Genomic DNA, 18,755 nt, shown 5'->3' with positions numbered 1-18,755 from the left:
TCGATTTTTATACATTTTATAATGGATTTCCACCTTCGGAAGGATTGATAAAGTGTAGATACCTAAAGATGGAAAATCTTTGTCTCCTAAGTTACCTGATGTATCTAACGTACCTGTCGCAGAATATCTTTTTTGATTTTTGAAAAGATCTGTATAAGGCATGGGGAACTAAACAAGCTCTTGCACTATTATCGTCTATTGGGCTTACAGAGCAAATCAATCAAAGTTCGGAACAATATCTGTAATGTAATTAAAGATTATTGTACTTCCTATTTACCAAGTGAGGTAATGTCTTATAACATTTTATCTCATAGCGCTACTAATGGTGCACCCTTTTTAGGTCTCACTTGTTAGTCAATACACATGCTTTCTATTGCAAGACATATCGTTATCTTTCAGTGGGCTTAGAGTCCATCTATTGCTTCCCATAAGTCAGTTTCAGTTGCACTTTTACTTGTTCCTTATTCCTTCCCTTCTGTGAGCTTTCCTACCTCTTCTTGTCTCTCCCTGGAGCATTGACAATACTTGTTTCCTTCTAATAATAATTTTTCAGTCACTAAATGTGTTTCTTTTTGTTTAAGCACTCAACAGAGGTGCATGTGTTTTCCCGCTGTCTCTTTCCTCCTCCATGCTCCGTGATACATTCTCTCTTTTCCATGCGCTTCTCTTTGTCTGCTTCTGTTGCTCTCCTGCCTATATACATTTCCTCACCCAGCTTCAAATTGGTCTCTCCCCATTTTGTCTTCCCTTTCTACACCCACTGTGTTGCTTCACCCCACCCACATCCTTGTGTTGCTTCCCCTACCCTCCTGCTACCTCTTCCAACCCCATCCGCAGTTGTGCCACTCTCTAATGCTTATTCACCTTCCATGCTCCACATTGCTGTCTCTCACCCATGTTCCTCCCTTTTCAATTGACTCCCTGAAAAGCTGAGGATGTTTAGCTTTGTTTCGCTAGGGAACATATGACCTGCACGACATTTGAATCCTCTTCGCCTGGCACATTTCTAAAGGGGTGAGGTGGTACCAAGAGCCCTACAATCACAGCCTGGGGTGTCGCAGTGGATGAGATCAGGCACTCTGCTTTCTATCTCTGAAGTGCACGACCTCCCCTCCCCCTGTATAACACCAGTTGTGTTTTGTCCTTCCAGAGATGTAGCAAATGGAGTTCTGCAGACCCTTCTTTCTGCTCCACAAGTTTTAGATTTGACTCCAAGGTCTCCAATATTAAAGCATCACAAGTGTTTGTTCTCAACTACGAGATAGCTTTTAGCTGCTTGTGGGCAAAAACCTATTGGGCCTCATGAAATGAGGCATCGCTGCGTGACAGCAGCGATGCGTCACTTCTCAGTGCGCACTCCTTGCGACATTCCTGATGTGTTATATTTAATGTATGACGCATCATGTCGCAAGGAGTTACAGATACGTCAGTATTTCTGATGTATCTGTAAGCGCAAAAGTGACGCATTGCTGGAGTGTGTCACAAAAGTGACGCAACTCCAGCAATGCGTCCTTTCACATGGGGAAAGCCCCATGTGAAAGGGCCTGCGTCAGTCTTACGCCTGCTGTGAGGCAGGCGCAAGATTTTGATGCAACAGCGTCCTAAAAGTGACGCAGTGAAATCTCATAGATTTCACTGCGTCACTTCTACGACCCTTCCTTGCGTCAATACGCCCCCCTTGCATACATTATACCTGGCGCAGATATAATGTGGCGCAGGGGTTTACAAAGTGACCCATTTGTAAATATGGCGCAACGAGGCGCATTTTTTACACCACTGGTGCGTCACAAAAAGTGACGCACCGGCGGCGTAAAAGTGACGCACAGCCTCATAAATGAGGCCCATTGTTTCTCAAAGTGCTCTAAGTGGAGTGAAAAAAGTGTGTGTTGGATCTGGAAAAGGGGTGGGGCATTAAGTAAAAGGGGCGTGGACTAAATAATCAAGGGCGTAACTTTAAGCATGCTCCAATCCTCTCCTTTACACAGCGAGCTGTCTGGCCACAATTCAGGTGTCTCTTTGTACATTTCCTGCTGTTGTTAAAGATATATCACATAACAACAAACGTATGCCTCAAACAAACACCTGCAATCCCAGAGATGCTGCAAAATGAGTGCCACAGAGAAGGAAAGTGTCAAGCGGACACTCCCTCTTTCGGCAAGTTTTAGATTGGACTCCAAGCATGCCACAATTTTACTGTATAACAATTTTAATTCTCGCTTATGAGACATCTTTTTAGCTGCCTGATGGCAAAAGCCTGTTGTGTACCAGAGTGAATTAAGTGGGTTGAAAAAGGAGTGCGACGCCTCTAAAAGGGGCATGGCCAATAAATTAAGGTCTTTACTCAAAACATGTCAACTATCTTCCTGTGCTTTACACATCCTGCTGCCTGACCAACATTTAGACGCCTCTTGGTGAATTTTCTGCTTCTGCATCCAGGCACATCTCACAACAAACATATGCCTTAAATCAAGTCAGACTGACTGACTTTATGAGTGCTTGTTTTCAGGTTGATATATATAAGCTACAGTAATGATTTTGTTGTAAATATTTAGAATTGGTAATCCCAAATGGTACATATGTCATCATTGCTTTGGGCCTACTGAAGAGAGACAAAGGATTCAATGAGAATCTAATCTGAACGGGAAACAACCTTTACAATGCAACTTTTACAACGCACTACCATTACAGCAAAACTTTTACAGCGCAAGATCCATTACATCGCATGCCATTACAACGCAACCATTACAACGCATGACACTACAACGCATAACACTACAACGCATGTCATTACATTGCAGTCATTACAACGCATACCATTACAACGCATACCATCACAACGCATAGTACCCTTTCACTATCCAACACTTACCCTACTGTTGCACCCCCTGGAGTTAGAATAGTAATTTTTACCCCTACACTATCCAACACTTACCCTACTGTTGCACCCCCCGGAGTTAGAATAGTAATTTTTACCCCTACACTATCCAACACTTACCCTACTGTTGCACCCCCTGGAGTTAGAATAGTAATTTTTACCCCTACACTATCCAACACTTACCCTACTGTTGCACCCCCTGGAGTGAGAATAATAATTTTTACCCCTACACTATCCAACACTTACCCTACTGTTGCACCCCCCTGTAGTTAGAATAGTAAATTTTACCCCTACACTATCCAATACTTACCATACATGCAATGTAATGGTATGCGTTGTAATGGTATGCGTTGTAAAGGTAGTATGCGTTGTAATGGAATGCGTTGTAAAGGTAGTTTTTAAAAATTTGTTGTAATGGCATGCGTTGTAATGGATGTTGCGTTGTAAAAAACTGCGTTGTAAAGGTATGCGTTGTAAAAGTATGCGTTGTAACGTCATACATCCAATCTGAACACTGACTCCCACTGCATTTAGGTTCAGCTCCAAAGCTCTCAATCATGCCTCATTATGAACACCCTCCCACATTCAGATCTCACCCAGAAACATAAATGTCGCTCAGCTCACATGTCCCAAACAAGCATTGGAAAGTACGATTGCTCAGCCTTTTAGAGCCGAGACCTCCTAGCTTTGCAAATACTTATAGGTTATGTTGTCATCCTAGAGTTTTCCCCTCTACTCCTTGTATTGATCCTTCCGTTTTAATGGCTACTGATTATTTGAATCAGTTGGAGTAACATTGATAATCAGTTTATGGCAGGTGACACCATTCTAAAATCAGCATGAAGGAATATGCTGACAAATAAAGCCTAAATTATTCTCCTTTTGTTCCTGGAGTTAACATTTTACTGTCTTCCTCTTTTTGTCTCCTCAAACAATGCCAGTGAAATGTCAACCACCATATTTTGATTAATTTGTTATTACTCTTCATTATGGTCCTATTGCCTTTTGGTTGACGTTTCTGCGAACATCGAAGGTTCAGCCTATCTTTCCCACTTCCTCCCTACTGGAGACTATATGTTCCTATTCCTTATCTTCAGCTTCCATCTGAACCTCTGCCTATCATGGTGCAAACATGACCAGAATATCGGATTTAAGAAATCTGTGTTTATCGGATATTTTTAGGTTGTCTTCACTGGAAAGATTGGCCATCCAGCCCATGCTCTTAGGAAGACGCTTCTTCTACTTATGCTCTCTTATTGATTTATTGTTTTTTCAGTAGCATCCTGATAAACCCTGCGCTTTAGGAGGGCAGCCCACTAGCACAACCATGCCTACAGCTCGGCAGAGGCAAAGAGCCTTCAGAAGAAGACTGTGCCTTCATCGTGCAATCAGGCAGCATTTTGCAAGATGTTGTGCTAAGCACACAGCTTAGCCTACTCTTGGCCTAAAACACTCCAGTCCTTCTGCAATTGGTTTCATCTAGATGGGTTCTCCTTAACCTGTGAGAAGAATTGGGTTGTGGAATTCTCCATCATAAGAAATATGTCAAATCCTTGCTTCCTTCTCGGATGCTTAGACAAGGCCATGTCTTAGAAGAGGAGCAAGGCTTGATCTAGGCTTTTGAATTGCCCTCTCCAAGAGAGTGGTTGGTTCCAGGATTTCTGCATATAGAATCCAATCCTAGATGAAGTTGAGTTTTTTTCTCTGATGATGGTTATTATTGGAATCTATACTACTATTATAAAGACAGAACTGGGAACCTTTGAGGCAGGTAAATTGGGAACCACAGCGCCAATCAAAACACCCAATACATCATTTGAAACGTTAGGGTAAGCAGATGGACATAGGCTATATACCAGAAAAAAATATACCTTAGAAGGGCAAAGTACGTTCTTTGCCAAAGTAGTCCCTTGGAAGTAGCGCCATCTCTGAGGCGGGCGTGTGCGCTAACGACGTAGAATTGTAGGCGTGCTGACATCACGGGTCGGCAATTTTGGTAAAGTAAACCGGTCGGCCAGGAGCATGCAGGAGCGCGGCCAGGAGCGCGGAAACGATACCCTGCGGAGGGTGACATGCACAACAAACGGACAGAAGCGTGCACACGTGGGCCCCGGCCTCGGAAGCCCAGAGCAGCACCAGCCCCAGCAATGTCAGTAAGAGCCCGCCATGCTGCACTCACCCGCTCTCCGCACGTAGGGGCCCCGGCCTCGGAAGCCCAGAGCAGCACCAGTAACGTCAGTAAGCCTGCCAACTAAAAGCTGCATAGTCTGCTGCCTGTCTTGGGCCCCACTCGCTCCCCCAGGCTCTCAGCCACTCTCCCTCCTCCGCCCCTCACGGCTCTCAGGACGCTCCTTCCCCGGCTCCGCTGCTCCCGCTGCTGGCCGCTCTGCTGCGCGGTGCTGCCCCCAGCCCCCTTCTGCCCCGGACAACGTCGGGACGGACTGCAGTGCTAAGGCATTTGCAAATATGCAGACAATGTATAAAGTGCACTGCGTGCATCGCGGTGCCTATTGGCTCTATCGGTGAGAGCATCAACTGTGGAGCTAAGAAGAATATCTTCCAAACTAAAATGTGAATTGATGGAATTAGTGGCTCTAGAAGAGATTTAAAAGAAACAAGTATCAAGTAAAAGTGCTAAAAATAAAAAACAAAGAACGTTAGACATAACAATGTGCACATGATATTAAGTTGTCCGGTCGCTTTGTCTCCGCGCCAATCTTGGAACGAGGACTAGCTTTCACAAGACAGAAAATGGCAGGAACAAACATTCTCCGAAGGAAAAACATCTGAGCAAGCAGTAACACTACAAGTGGAGCAGCAAAGAGCTCCACCCTCTGCTTCATAGTTTAAACAGAAAAAAATGCAACCTGCCAAGACATTGTGGTGCAAAAGAATTTAATGTGCCATTTCTATTTCAAGTTGACTATCAAAGAGCATTGAGTGCACTCACTCTGCTCTTTCCTACAAAAGCTTCATCTACCACGACAAAGGTCGAATTCCCTTTGCTAACCTCCAAGGTATCACAAATGGTGCCCAGTGGCCTCTATATCCGTTTCTTCTTATTCACAAGTTAAAATGCACTTAATAATTCACCATACAGAAGAGCTGTTCTCCCGTACATTTATCAAGCAGACAAACTCTGGCCTCTTCTAAAAAAGACAGAGTCACAAGGACAAGGTTACAATTTCTACAGCCAACTCTTCTTACTGAACTAACAGGTTCCACTGTATGACATTTATCTATCTATACTACTATTATAAAGGAAGAACTTTGAACCTTTGAGGCGGGTAAACTCGGGAACCACAGCGCCAATCCACACACCCGATACATCGCTGTAATTGTCAGGGTGTGCAGATGGACATAGGCTATATAAATTAAAAAAATATAAGTTAAATAAAAAATGTAAGTAGTCCCATGGAAGTAGCGCCAGCCGCGACGTGCGTGCTGACATCAGGAGCGCGGTGAGGAGCGGCGTCCAGGAGCGCGAGGAGGAGCGGCGGACATGAGCGCGGGGAGGAGCAGCTGACAGGCGGAGAGGAGCGGCGGACAGGCTGGGAGGAGCGGAGAGGAGCGGCGGGCAGGCGGGGAGGAGCGGCAAGGAGCGGCGGACCGGTGAACTCAGGAGCACAGGGAGGTGCGGCGGATGAAGTAAGGATCCGGGGGACCCACGGACAATGTTGGGGCGGGCGGGGGCCCTGAAGCCAAGGTCGGGACGGGCTGCTACTCAGGGGGACCCACGGACAATGTCGGGGCGGGCGGGGGCCGAGGCGGGCGGGGGCCCTGAAGCCTGATTGCTCCTTGACAAGGTCGGGACGGGCTGCTAGTCAAATATAAAGGAGATATTAATGAGGGAGAGCTAGATTTCAATGCATTTGTTTCTTTACTTTTCATTTCATTCATCACTCAATTGCTTTAATTATTGTCCCTGATGTGTGCTTCCATGATACTGTTTGTTTTTGCTTGCCTCTTTTTTCTTTGATGATCTCAAAGACATTTGTTTTCCTTGCTTACCTGCAGTTTCATATGCTTTAACTTCAGTCAATAGTAATAAGATTACAAAGAAGGTTGCTTATTTATTTATTGTTTATTTGAAAAGGTTTACAAATCTTGAACATGACCCAAACGATTATCAGAGCGCTGCACAAATAAGCAGAACTGGAATGAGCTAAAAGCATGGAACAACATCATATCGGAACTTGTGAGGTACATGAAAAGCAACAAAGTCATAATGGAGCATGGGAAAAACTAAATTACATTGTTGACCCAGGGTAATCAGCTCATCTTGTGGGACATACAAAGTTACAAAAGAGCAATAAATCATAATGGCAAATGAGGAGACACAAAAAGAACTTTTCAACAAAAGTATAAAAAATGTCAAACAGGAGATGGAAGTAGGTTAAGATGGCCCCAAGACTATTGCTTTTTGATAGTCATTCAGGAGTAGCCATTTAACGTTTTTTTTTATGTCAAATGGCTACTCCTGATCTCAGGAGGAAGAGGGTTCCATATTCCTGGAGCAAGACCAGAGAAAACATGATTGTATGTTCTTTTCTGATTGAATTTGAGAGGTTTCAACAGTAGGGTATTAGACCTTTTTAGGTTCTGACTCGAACCCGATAGCTCAAGTTTTTTTGCCAGGTAAACAGGGGTGTTGTAATGAATAGCTTTGTTCATCAGGCAAGCTATCTTGAAACAAATAATTGCTTTGATGAACAGAAAGTTTAGTTGAAATAGGTCTGGTGTGATGTGGCCATGTTTTCTGGAGCTTAGAGTGGCTCTAAGAGGTGCCATCTAGCTTTAGGTAACCCAGCTAGGGTCACTAATCCATATTTCAAGCATGAGTTACCTAAGGATTAGACTGTAGACAGGATGTCAACAGAAGGCAAGAATGGCTTGCTTTTCCATAGAGTGTTGAGCTGATGATCGGCTTCCCTTATAGTTGCACTGATGTGATCTTGAATATTCAGGTATTTGTCCAGAGTTATACCTAAAGTTCTTGCAGAGTCAACAACATGAGGGGTGCAGTTGAGCACTATAAATTGTTTGAGCCAGTCTTGAGTGAGTGTAGAGTGATTGTGGGGGCAATAAGGAGGAATTATGTTTTAAAGGTATTTAATAACAGATGATTATGAATTAGCCATTGTTAAGTTTTTCGAAGCACACAATTTATAGTTTTTATGTCATCCGGCAAAGATATTTTTAAATACAATTGAGTGTCATCATACATATGGTATTGAATGTTAGAGCGATTGAGAATTTTGGAGAGTGGTTCCAATAAAAGGTTGAAAAGCATGGGTGAGAATGTGAAACCTTGAGTCATGCCAATTGTGACCGGGGTACTGGTTGCAAGGGAATGGTTAACTTTGATTCTTTGAGTTTGGTTACGTAGGAAAGAGGCAAACCCATTTAAGACAGGGCCCGATAGCCCCATCTTATTTTGAAAAAGAGCAATCAGGTTTTCGTCTTTGACGGTGTCAAATGCGGAGGACAGATCAAGAAGCATCAGTAGACAAGCAACATTCTGGTCGAGAGATCTCAAGATGTCATCAACAATGTGAGTTAGGGCTGTTGCAGTACTGTGACCTGCTCTGAAACCTGATTGGTAGAGGTCAAGGAGCTGAAATTTCAGGATGTGTTTGCAGAGCTGAGTCATTTGTTACTTTTCCTCCAAACTGGTATCCTCTTAAGGAGGCACTTGGCACCTTCCACATTAACTATTAAGAGCAGGGTGGCACCATGGCTATTAGAAGGAGTCGATCTTTCTTTGTGGTAATCAAGAAGGAAAATGACAGACCTTCCCTGCATCCAGTCCTTGACATCAGCCCATTTTTAAGCACTTTCAGTGCCTTGCCAAGGACCACACAGAACATATAGTAACTTGCTCAGGAGCCAACACAATGGTGTTGGAAAGAAGCTGGAATATGAATTGTCATCCTCCAAGACTACATCTCCTCCCTCTTCCTATTTTATTGTGAATGAAACGCAGCAGCGGCCGGAGCAGGTACGCAAGGTGTGGGGGCGGGGCAAGGGTGAATGTCAACAGATGGCAAAATAGGAGTTATTTATTTATTTTATTTTCCCTATGCCGTTGTCTGTTGACATAACACCCCTGCCTGCCCCACTGCAAATACCTGCACCGGCTGATGCTGATGAAAAGCTGACAAATAGAGACAGTGTTCGGATAACAGAAGATGCGCAAGCCCGGCCAGTGGTTATGTCTTTCTCTACTATTTTCACACAAGCCTTTGCCTAATGTTTACTAGATTTTCCTGCAGTCTTTTAGCTGAATTCTTACATTTGCATTCTTTTCATTTTGGTGACCTAAAACGAATTTTCAGACTTTGCCAACACTGGAAACTACCACCACACAAGAAAATACTGCACAGCAACAGCAATATGGACAGGTAATACTGAAAGGAAGCAAGCATCAACAAGTATGTTTTTTCATACTAATTAGGCACGTCTTGGTTTCTTGTATAGGAAAGTGTAGATTTTGTGTATCAGAAGGCCAATATAATAGTTAGAGCGTTTGAAGCCATAATAAATACTATTAGTATTAAAGAGTGATTTTTTTCCATTGTAAATGGTCAAAGCAGATGAATTATCAATTGGAATAACAAAAATTGGCAAAACCAATGTGTGTTTCCTGTATATTGTGAATACTAAGCTATAGGGATTGTCGCTGCTTGTTCGTAAATCATTGTTAAAAGAAAGTATAAAGAAAAAATAATTTTACAATGCTGGAGAAAAAGCAAACACATAGCTTAAGGTATCTGAAAAATGAAGCTTTAATTCCATATTCTCAATCTTTATAAAAGACATGAATAACTTGTCAACTTTCAAGAAAGGAAACCTTAAATAGAAATTAAAAAGCATTCTGCACATGATTTGGCTTAAAAATAATACGGAATGTAAGTCTAGTTCCAAATAACTTAAGAGATGTCTGAGCAAGTGTCAGAACTTTAAAAAAAAGTTGTCATGTACATTCTGCTTTACTGGGAACTGGAACAAATGCCATGATCTGGCCATTTGGCGCTCTGCAGCATCTTGGGAAGTAGTTTGTTGGGCATCCATCATCCTTCCAGTCGCCCTATGTGCACCTTCAGTCTCAAATGCAGGAAGGGAAGGGTGCCGCATCCGGTCCTCGGCCCATAAATGCTGCCTTTCTATGCCAAGGCGTGGATTTTCATGAAACATGTAAATGGAAGGAGATAAAAGAAATCCGGATAAAGTATGCTCTTCAAGGCTCCAGAGAGGCCCAAAACGCATCGACGAAGGTGACAGATTTTTTTACATAAGTGAAAGTGTTTGTAAAATGAAGGCACGTCTGTGCATGTGTGAATGTAACAATGCAAAAAATGAGTGGATGGGTAAAAGCATTCAAGGATGAATGGGTGACAGTGGATGGGGTGAGAATGGATGGACCATTATCCTGACGCCTTTTTAAGGAACCATTGGGGTCCACTGTTCGTGCCTGATATTGGGGCATTACTGCTTTCTTTCTCCCTCTCAATATCTTAGGTATACCCTGATCCTGGACAATGCCCTAAACAGGCCTCATGAATCCACTGTACAATCATGGCATTTCCATCAGTTGGTGTGGCATATCTCCAGTTTGAAAGCAGGGCAATCCCTCCAGGGGTAAGATTGGGTCATATTCCACCTTTGCTTTGGTGTGTTTCAACAGGACATTGCCACTTCGACCAAAGGGGGAGGGGAACCAAAGAGGGGAGTGGCTACCTTGTATACTTTAGCCCAATGATAGAAATGCCAATTACTCTCAGGTAGCTAGTTAGCCTCTTCTGACATCATTATACCTCTCTCTGACACCTCGTCAGACCCCCATCCCAATGTATGAGTCTCCCTGTTTGTAATTATTATTTTCTCTAGTATATTTGTTGGGGTAGACATGTTTCCTGCTGGGCTCTGGAGAGTTTGCTCAGAGTTTAGATTTTTCCCCAGTAAACAGGAGACTAACACTTGTTGACTGAGGGCAACCCCTGTAAATTCATTTAAACTCAAGAGTGTAGCTCTGAGTGCACCCCTCCGTTACAACTTCTATTCTCTCATCGGGCCCAGAGAGATTAATGGAGCTGTTTCCACCTTGATACCACAGCTCTGGAACAACTCACCCGAACACTTGAGCAGGGAACCACTCCTCCTTCCTTTTAGGAAAAAACTCAAGACTATCTTGTTCTTGGAGGCATTGACCATGAAATAGATCATCCACACTAGCTCATACGCACTGTTTGTCGTAAACTCGACCCTCGAAGCGCGAAGAGACCTGATGGTGAGCCAGCGCTATATAAAAGCTACTTAACATAACATAACATAACATTTCTCATGGGAGGGATAAGCCTTTTTGCCTGTTTCAGAAAACAGTCATCCTCCCACTCCTGTTACAAGATCTGCTCATCTCACTTAACTAGGCTCACTTAACTAGGTGCTTTTATCGATTTGTGTGGGCACTGGATGGAGAGTGCATGTACAAATCCTCCACCCCATGGTTTTCAGAGGCCCTTCAGCTAGAAAAACAAGGCTGTAGATGACAAGAATGTAAATGGAGGTCTCAGTACGATTCCTATGAAAAAGGAGGTTACAAATTGGCCCTATCCAAATATAAATCAGATTTGGACAAGGAACAGCATTTTTCACTTCACAATCGAATCCTCTAAAAATTCTGCCAGGGAACTCTATCAGGTAATAAATGAGCTAACAAAACAGCCAGAGATCATGGCAATAGGTCTAGTAGCTTTATCTACCCCTAACACAATTTCTGCTGTGCTGATCTCTATATCAACTTTGAATATTTCCGATAGGAAGTTGGAGACTTCTCGTTTAACATTATCTAAAGTATGACATATAGCCAACATATGTATCAAATCAGCTTTAGGTTTATTGCATCTGGGGCAGAGAGTCCCCTTCCCCACTCCCCATTTTGAAGTTTTTTCAGGTGTATAATAGAGATCGAAAAAAGTTTTGTAGAACTGAGCTTGTAGCTTGGTAGACATTAGAATAGAGCTGGATAATTCGAGTGCTTTGTGGGCTAGATCCTCTGTGATATTGATCCTATTTTGCCAGATATATGCATGTTTATCTATATCATCTGGTAGTGCAGCAATTAGTTCTTATATATTCTCCAATTTTTACCCTAGCCGAACTAACCACAGTGTTAATTGTTGGGATTTTCTTAAAGCAACCATTGGGTCCCCCCTTTTTGAGAATAAAATCTCTTGATTGTAAAAACTTTAAAAAATCATGCGAATTTAGCCCATATTTAATTTTTAGTGATTCAAATGAACAAAAACCCGTTGAATCGAAAAACGAGCCGAGTTGCCAAATTCCCAAACTAACCCATCGCGGCATGCAGGAATCCAAAAAAAATTTCGGGCAGGTTGGTGTTGTTATCTATCGGAGTATAAAATGAAAACCTGCCTATCGCCAAATGTTTCCGAACCATATTCCAAACTGTATAGATACCCTTGAGTGTTTTAAATCGTTCTTTTTTTAGATGGCATTCATTGGGTAGTTTCCAGAGATGGTTATTGGCATTATTACCCAAAATAAATTCCTGTGTCGTTGGAGTCAAGCAAGTTGGCGTTGAGTCTTGTTTGGGGATTAACAGTAAACGACTGTATTTGATGGTTGTAGCCCACCAATATAGTTTTAAATTAGGGAGGGCTAGGCCACCTCTGTCCCTGGAGTGTGTGATATGTTTGTAGACTCTTCGTGTTTTTCCATAGCCCCAAACGAAGCGAGATAGCATATTGTCTATTTCATTAAAGAGTGATAAGTCAAAGTTGAGACAGATTGCCCGGAATAGGTACAAACATTTGGGGAAAAAAAACATTTTAATGAGATTCCGATTATTGTTAAATGCAGGTTATGAAGTCTCAATAAGGTTTTATTTGTCTGTTTGACTAAAGGGTCTAGGTTCAGGGCCACTAGTTTATTCAGATCGGATGTGATATTAATGCCGAGATATAATGCATTATCAGTAACTCTTGCATCATCCACACTGATATTATTATTTATTACAATCTGGGTTTTGGTTTTATTTAATTTGTATCCCGAAATCTCCCTGAACTTTTTAGCTTCTTCCTCCATTATCCTTGCTGTTGTAATTGGATCAGATGTCACAATCGCAATATCATCTGCGAAGGCTAGAGTTTTAGTTTCCTCATTCGATGTCTTAATGGGTAGTATGGTCGGATTCATTTCTAGCTTTGTGATAAAAGGGTCGATATAAATGGCGAAGAGTAGGGGAGAACATGGGCACCCTTGTCTTGTGCCTCTTGTCACTTTGATAGTATCCGATGTGACCCCATTAATCATAACGACCGCTTCGGGAGCAATATACATTTTCTGTACTGCTTTAATAAAATGCTCCCCGATCCCACTCTTTGCCATGACCGACCATAGATATGGCCAGGAGACACTGTCGAATGCTTTTTCAGCATCTAATAAAATTAGCCCAATAGGGTCTCCTGCGACCTCGGCAATGTCAAAGAGGGTTTTCACCCTCTGAACGTGGTCTGTGGTTGATCTTCCAGGAACAAACCTGTGCTGTCTAGCAGATACAATTTTATGGATCAGAGGTGCCAATCTACTTGCTAGCAGTTTGGAATATATTTTGGAGTCATTGTTAATTAGGGTAATTGGACGGTATGAGCCTAATTCTGTCGGATCTTTATTTTTTTTAGGGAACACTATAATTTTTGCACGTGCCCAAGACGCCGGAGGATTTCCATTCATAAAGACCTGGATAAACAGCTGGGTTAGGATATCTTTGAGTGAGCTACTAAATCTGACATAAAATTCCACGGGGATACCGTCCAGACCTGATGCCTTGCCTGATGGAAAAATACATATGGGTAGTAAAATTTCTATCCAGTCTGGTGTTTCAGCGAGAGTTTCCTCATCTGTTTTGGATAGGCAGGTCCTTATATCCGAAATTAGATACTCATCGATTTTATCTTGTTTGATATCTGTTTCAGAATAAAGCTCTGCATAATATCTCCTAAAGGCATCTCTGATGTCATTTGTATCATGAGTTAGGCCCAGAATAGGGTCTCGTATGGCTTTAATCGTATTTTTAGAATTTTGTTCTCTTACACTAATGGCTAATTGGTGCCCTACCTGTTCGCTCCATTCATACATTTTTTCCCTATTTGCTGTAGCTTTAAGGATTGCTTTGCGAGTGAATATTTCAGAAATTAGGTTTTTTTGCTATCGCTACATCTCTGATTGCCTCGTCGATATTGTTCCCCCTTTGAAGTACTCTGATTAAATCTTCTTCTTTCCTGGCCAAATTCTCCTCAAGATCTTTTAAGTTTTGTTTGGATTTTTTGTTATTTTGAATAGAAAATCTGAGGGTTTCTCCCCTTATCCCTGCCTTTAATGAGTCCCATACCACCTCTAGCGGGGCGCTACCGATGTTGAAACTTAAAAATTCTGGGATCCATTGATCCATATGGGTGCAATATTGGTCATTGGTTAGCAGAGCTCTTTCAAAGGTCCAGTTACTGCGATCAGATTTAATAATGTCGATATCAAAACTCAAAAGCAAAGGATTATGGTCTGAAAAAACCCTCGGCAGCTTATTTATAGAGCATTTGGATAGTATTACATTGGAGATACACATATAGTCCAATCTAGCCAGTTTGCGATGGGGGTGGGAAAAAAAGTATATCCATGGTTTTGCGGTCTTTTCATCTCCCAACAATCTACCAGCCCATGAACATGACAGAGTTCCACCAATGATTCAGAAAAGGGGGTGGTGATGAACAGAGTGTCTGAATTAAGCAGACCACTCTTACCCAGTCCAAAGATCAGGGCTTGATCCATCACCGTTTTTTAGCTCACTGCACCATCCCAGCTCAGAACCTGGCTACATGCAAATTAGTCTGTTCCTGGCCCAGTGCATCATGGGAACAGGGCAGACCAAATTGCCAAGCCAATTCTTATACTGGGAAGGAAACAAGCTTCCGGGGTGTCTGCTTAACTCAGACACTCTGTTCATCACCACCCCCTTTTCTGAATCGTTTTTGTCCACCATAAGCGTGGAAGGGTATACTCAGATGTGAGTCCCTTGCTCATTGCACCATCAGGATTCATCAAGCCGGGCCGACGATGGCTGAAATGCCAGAAACCGGTCCCCGGAAGCTTGTTTCCTTCCCAGTATAAGAATTAGCTTGGTAGTTTGGTCTGCCCTGTTCCCATGATGCACTGGGCCAGGGTCAGACTAATTTGCATGTAGCCAGGTTCTGAGATGGGATGGTGCAGTGAGCTAAAAAATGGTGATGGATCAAGCCCTGATCTTTGGACTGGGTAAGAGTGGTCTGCTTAACTCAGACACTCTGTTCATCACCACCCCCTTTTCTGAATCGTTTTTGTCCACCATAAGCGTGGAAGGGTATACTCAGATGTGAGTCCCTTGCTCATTGCACCATCAGGATGCAAGCAAGCCGGGCCGGCGACGGCTGAAATGCCAGAAACCGGTCCCCGGAAGCTTGTTTCCTTCCCAGTATAAGAATTGGCTTGGTAGTTTGGTCTGCCCTGTTCCCATGATGCACTGGGCCAGGGTCAGACTAATTTGCATGTAGCCAGGTTCTGAGCTGGGATGGTGCAGTGAGCTAAAAAACGGTGATGGATCAAGCCCTGATCTTTGGACTGGGTAAAAGTGGTCTGCTTAACTCAGACACTCTGTTCATCACCACCCCCTTTTCTGAAGAGTTCCACCAAGGCCTTGTATGTTCTAGGTTTCCGGCCTTGATATTTAAATGTTAGTTCCGAAAGCCAAATTGGTGGGAAATTGATATTGATATCCCCACACATGATCATAGGTAATGGCCAGTGTGCTAATTCATTAGATAGGAACTGTAACAATGTTGGATCATCTATGACATTGCCATAGATTGAAGAGACAGTAAATGTTTTCCCGCTTTTACATTGACATTCTGTAATGGCCCATTTACCCGATGGACCTAAAGCGGATCTTAAAAAACTCAAACCCCCACCTCGCGCTAAAATAGCTACCCCAGGAGTTTTGTTTGGTTGGGTGGTGGCGACAACAACTCTATATCCCAAATCTTTAAGCAGATGTCTTTGTGACCCCTCTATATGTGTTTCTTGAAGACATATTATTTCTGCTCCTATTGAATGTAAACCTATTGCTAATCTTTGCCTTTTTTGATGTCATTAAGCCCACATATATTCATAGTAGTATTCTCAATTTAGCCATTTATTTTGTAAATTTGGTGTACTTCTAAAATTGAATCTTTTTTATTCATTTGACAGTGTGCTCTTCTTATCCTATATCTTAGCCTGATCATTAGTTCCCCATTTTCAATTTGCCTGTACCGTTGCCCCCTTCCCCCTCCCCCGTCTTCCCCACAACAACTAAAACCCCTCCATCTGATGAGGCTACCTGTTGCCCGTGGGCCCAGGTTGTGGGCATCTCGCAGGTCCTTTGGAAGTTGGTGGCTCTAGGCCCTGACCCCGGTAACTTCTGAAGAGCTGTTAGCCCTAATCAGTAATTTTATTCAACGACTATCATTTATAGGCGTTTACTTATTCCACAATAATCTTACCTGTCAACCCACTTTTTCAAGGAGAATCTCGGCTCTCCCTCTCTACCTATCTCTCAACCCATTGACTGCAAACGTATAGTCTCTATTTGTTGTGTTTTTTCCCTTTCGAAAGATTTGTTTTATCTTTACTGTGGTCGGAGATCTCTTCCAAATAGGATTGCGCTTGAATCTCGCTGGAGAAGCTTCTCGTTATGATATTTAATATAACTTTTAGTCTAGCTGGATTGAGTAAGAAGACTGTTGCGCCAATCTTTTCGAATGGGGAAAAAAGTTGCCGTAATCGCCATCTTCTCTCGACTGTTGCATGGGCAAAATCGGGTCTGCTAAAGAAAGCATATCCTTTGTATTGTCTTTTTTTGGTCGGTCTAGCCAAGTCGAAGATTGCTTCCCGTAAAAGAAAGTTACCGAAATTGACAAGCATTGCTCTGGGATATTGCTCTGATCCTTGTGACTTTTTGTTGATGGTAAAAGGAAAGCGATGGACTCGCTGGATCTCCTTCTCCCGATCCCATGAAGCAAGCTTGGGGAATGATCCTTTAAACAGGGATTGTTCCCCTCTAATCCCTCGGGGATCCCCAAAATGCGTAGATTATTGCGGCGAGCCCGGTTTTCATGATCTTCTACCTTCATCATTAGATCACGAATAATCTCTTCTTGTGATTGGCCTTGTTTCTGGAGAGCCAGGACGTCTGTTTCAAGATTCTCAGTGCGTTGTTCAACCTAGGCCATTCTATCTGAAATTTCCAAACATGTTTGGCCTACTTTACTGATAGCCCCTTGGAGTTTCTTGTTGTCAGCTTTAACATCCAGTTGAAACTTCTTTATTGAATTGAATACATCTACCAAGGATGGTTCACTAGCCACCATGTCGTCGCCTATTGATTTTGGTTTTGTTTTTGAATGTGGCTTGGTCATAGCGTGTGGGGAAGTGTTCCTGTGTTTTTGATCAAGCCGATAGACTAGTTCTACGTTACTTCCTTGGTCTGTAGTATCTTCGTCCAACATTTTGTTTTGTCTCCTTTGTCTTCTTTTTTTCTTTCTTGTTTCTTTTTTATAGCACTGTTATCTGTAGGAGAATTGTTCTGTTTTTTGGAGCTAGAGTTGGAGTTAGATAAATCAATAGAGTCTGTGTGGATTTCTTCATATCGTAATCCTGGAGGTTCACTTGAGGTTGACATCCCTGTCTCATAGATTTCGGACTCTGATATTGATTCAGGCTCAGATTCCGGGTCCGTTCCCGGCTTGTTTATATTAGAGATGTTTGAGTTTGGGATGCTAACTCTCAATTGACTAATAGCATGAGTGATTACTTGAGTAATGGTGACACCTCACTATCTTCGCTAAATTCCTTTGACCCAGTCGCGGTAGCATAGATTGAGGATCTTATCCAGACGACCCAATCTGGATCCTCAGATGATCCCTGCGCCCCCTAAGTCCTCAAGTCAGTCCCGAAGCTTATAGCTACGACAATGACAAACATCTTTAATTCCATGTTTATAACAGGAATGTTCTCTAACATATGGAAAAGGGCATCCATCCTTCTCCTCTTAAAAAAACTAGTCTTGATCCAGAAGACCCTTCTAACTACAGACCTATCTCCAGACTTTTCTTTCCCTCCACAATAATTGAAAAGATCATGAACAGCCAATTGACCTATTACAGAAATAAGAACAATCTACTGAACCCAACACAATTTGGGTTCAGATCAGAACATAGCACCAAGACAGCCCTTATTACGGCCACAGATGAACTCAAGGTCACTCTAGATGGAGGAGGAATGGCTGCTTTGATCCTGTTGGATCTGTCAGCAGCTTTCGACACAGTGGAACATTCCACCTTATTCTACCGATTGGAAGCCATGGGCATAAAAAGCAGATCATTGAAATTAATTAAATCCTTCCTTAGTAACAGGGAGAACTCAGTCAAATTAGACACTTTCTGCTCCAACAGCTTCTCTCTGCCCTGTGGAGTTTCACAGGGATCGTCACTCAGCCTTACCCTTTTTAATTCATATGTAACTGAACTTGCCCCTCTTATTCAAGCCTTCGGCTTCTCGCTCACATCCTATGCAGATGACACGCAGATTGTGGTATCTGCCTCAAATAACCTTAATAACAACTGCCTTAGAATTCAGAATTGCAGGAGAGCAATCTGCACATGGATGAGCAAACACTGTCTTAAACTGAACACATAAAAGACCGAAGTGATTCTATTGGGAAGCCATCCCAATATTTGGTCTGGGGCAAGCTTGAAATGGGCATGCTTCCTAGGTGCACAACCAAAGTCAA

At 42.7% G+C, this 18,755-nt stretch overlaps 1 pseudogene; it reads left to right on the top strand.

The window, feature by feature from the left end:
- LOC147717919 (uncharacterized) overlaps positions 1 to 17,658 on the top strand; it is an 82,455-nt pseudogene extending 64,797 nt beyond the window's left edge.
- Positions 17,659 to 18,755: the final 1,097 nt, after the last annotated feature.

Source organism: Lissotriton vulgaris, chromosome 5, assembly GCF_964263255.1.
Source record: "Lissotriton vulgaris chromosome 5, aLisVul1.2, whole genome shotgun sequence".
Classification (NCBI taxonomy): domain Eukaryota; kingdom Metazoa; phylum Chordata; class Amphibia; order Caudata; family Salamandridae; genus Lissotriton; species Lissotriton vulgaris.
This window is presented reverse-complemented; position numbering and strand designations above follow the sequence as displayed.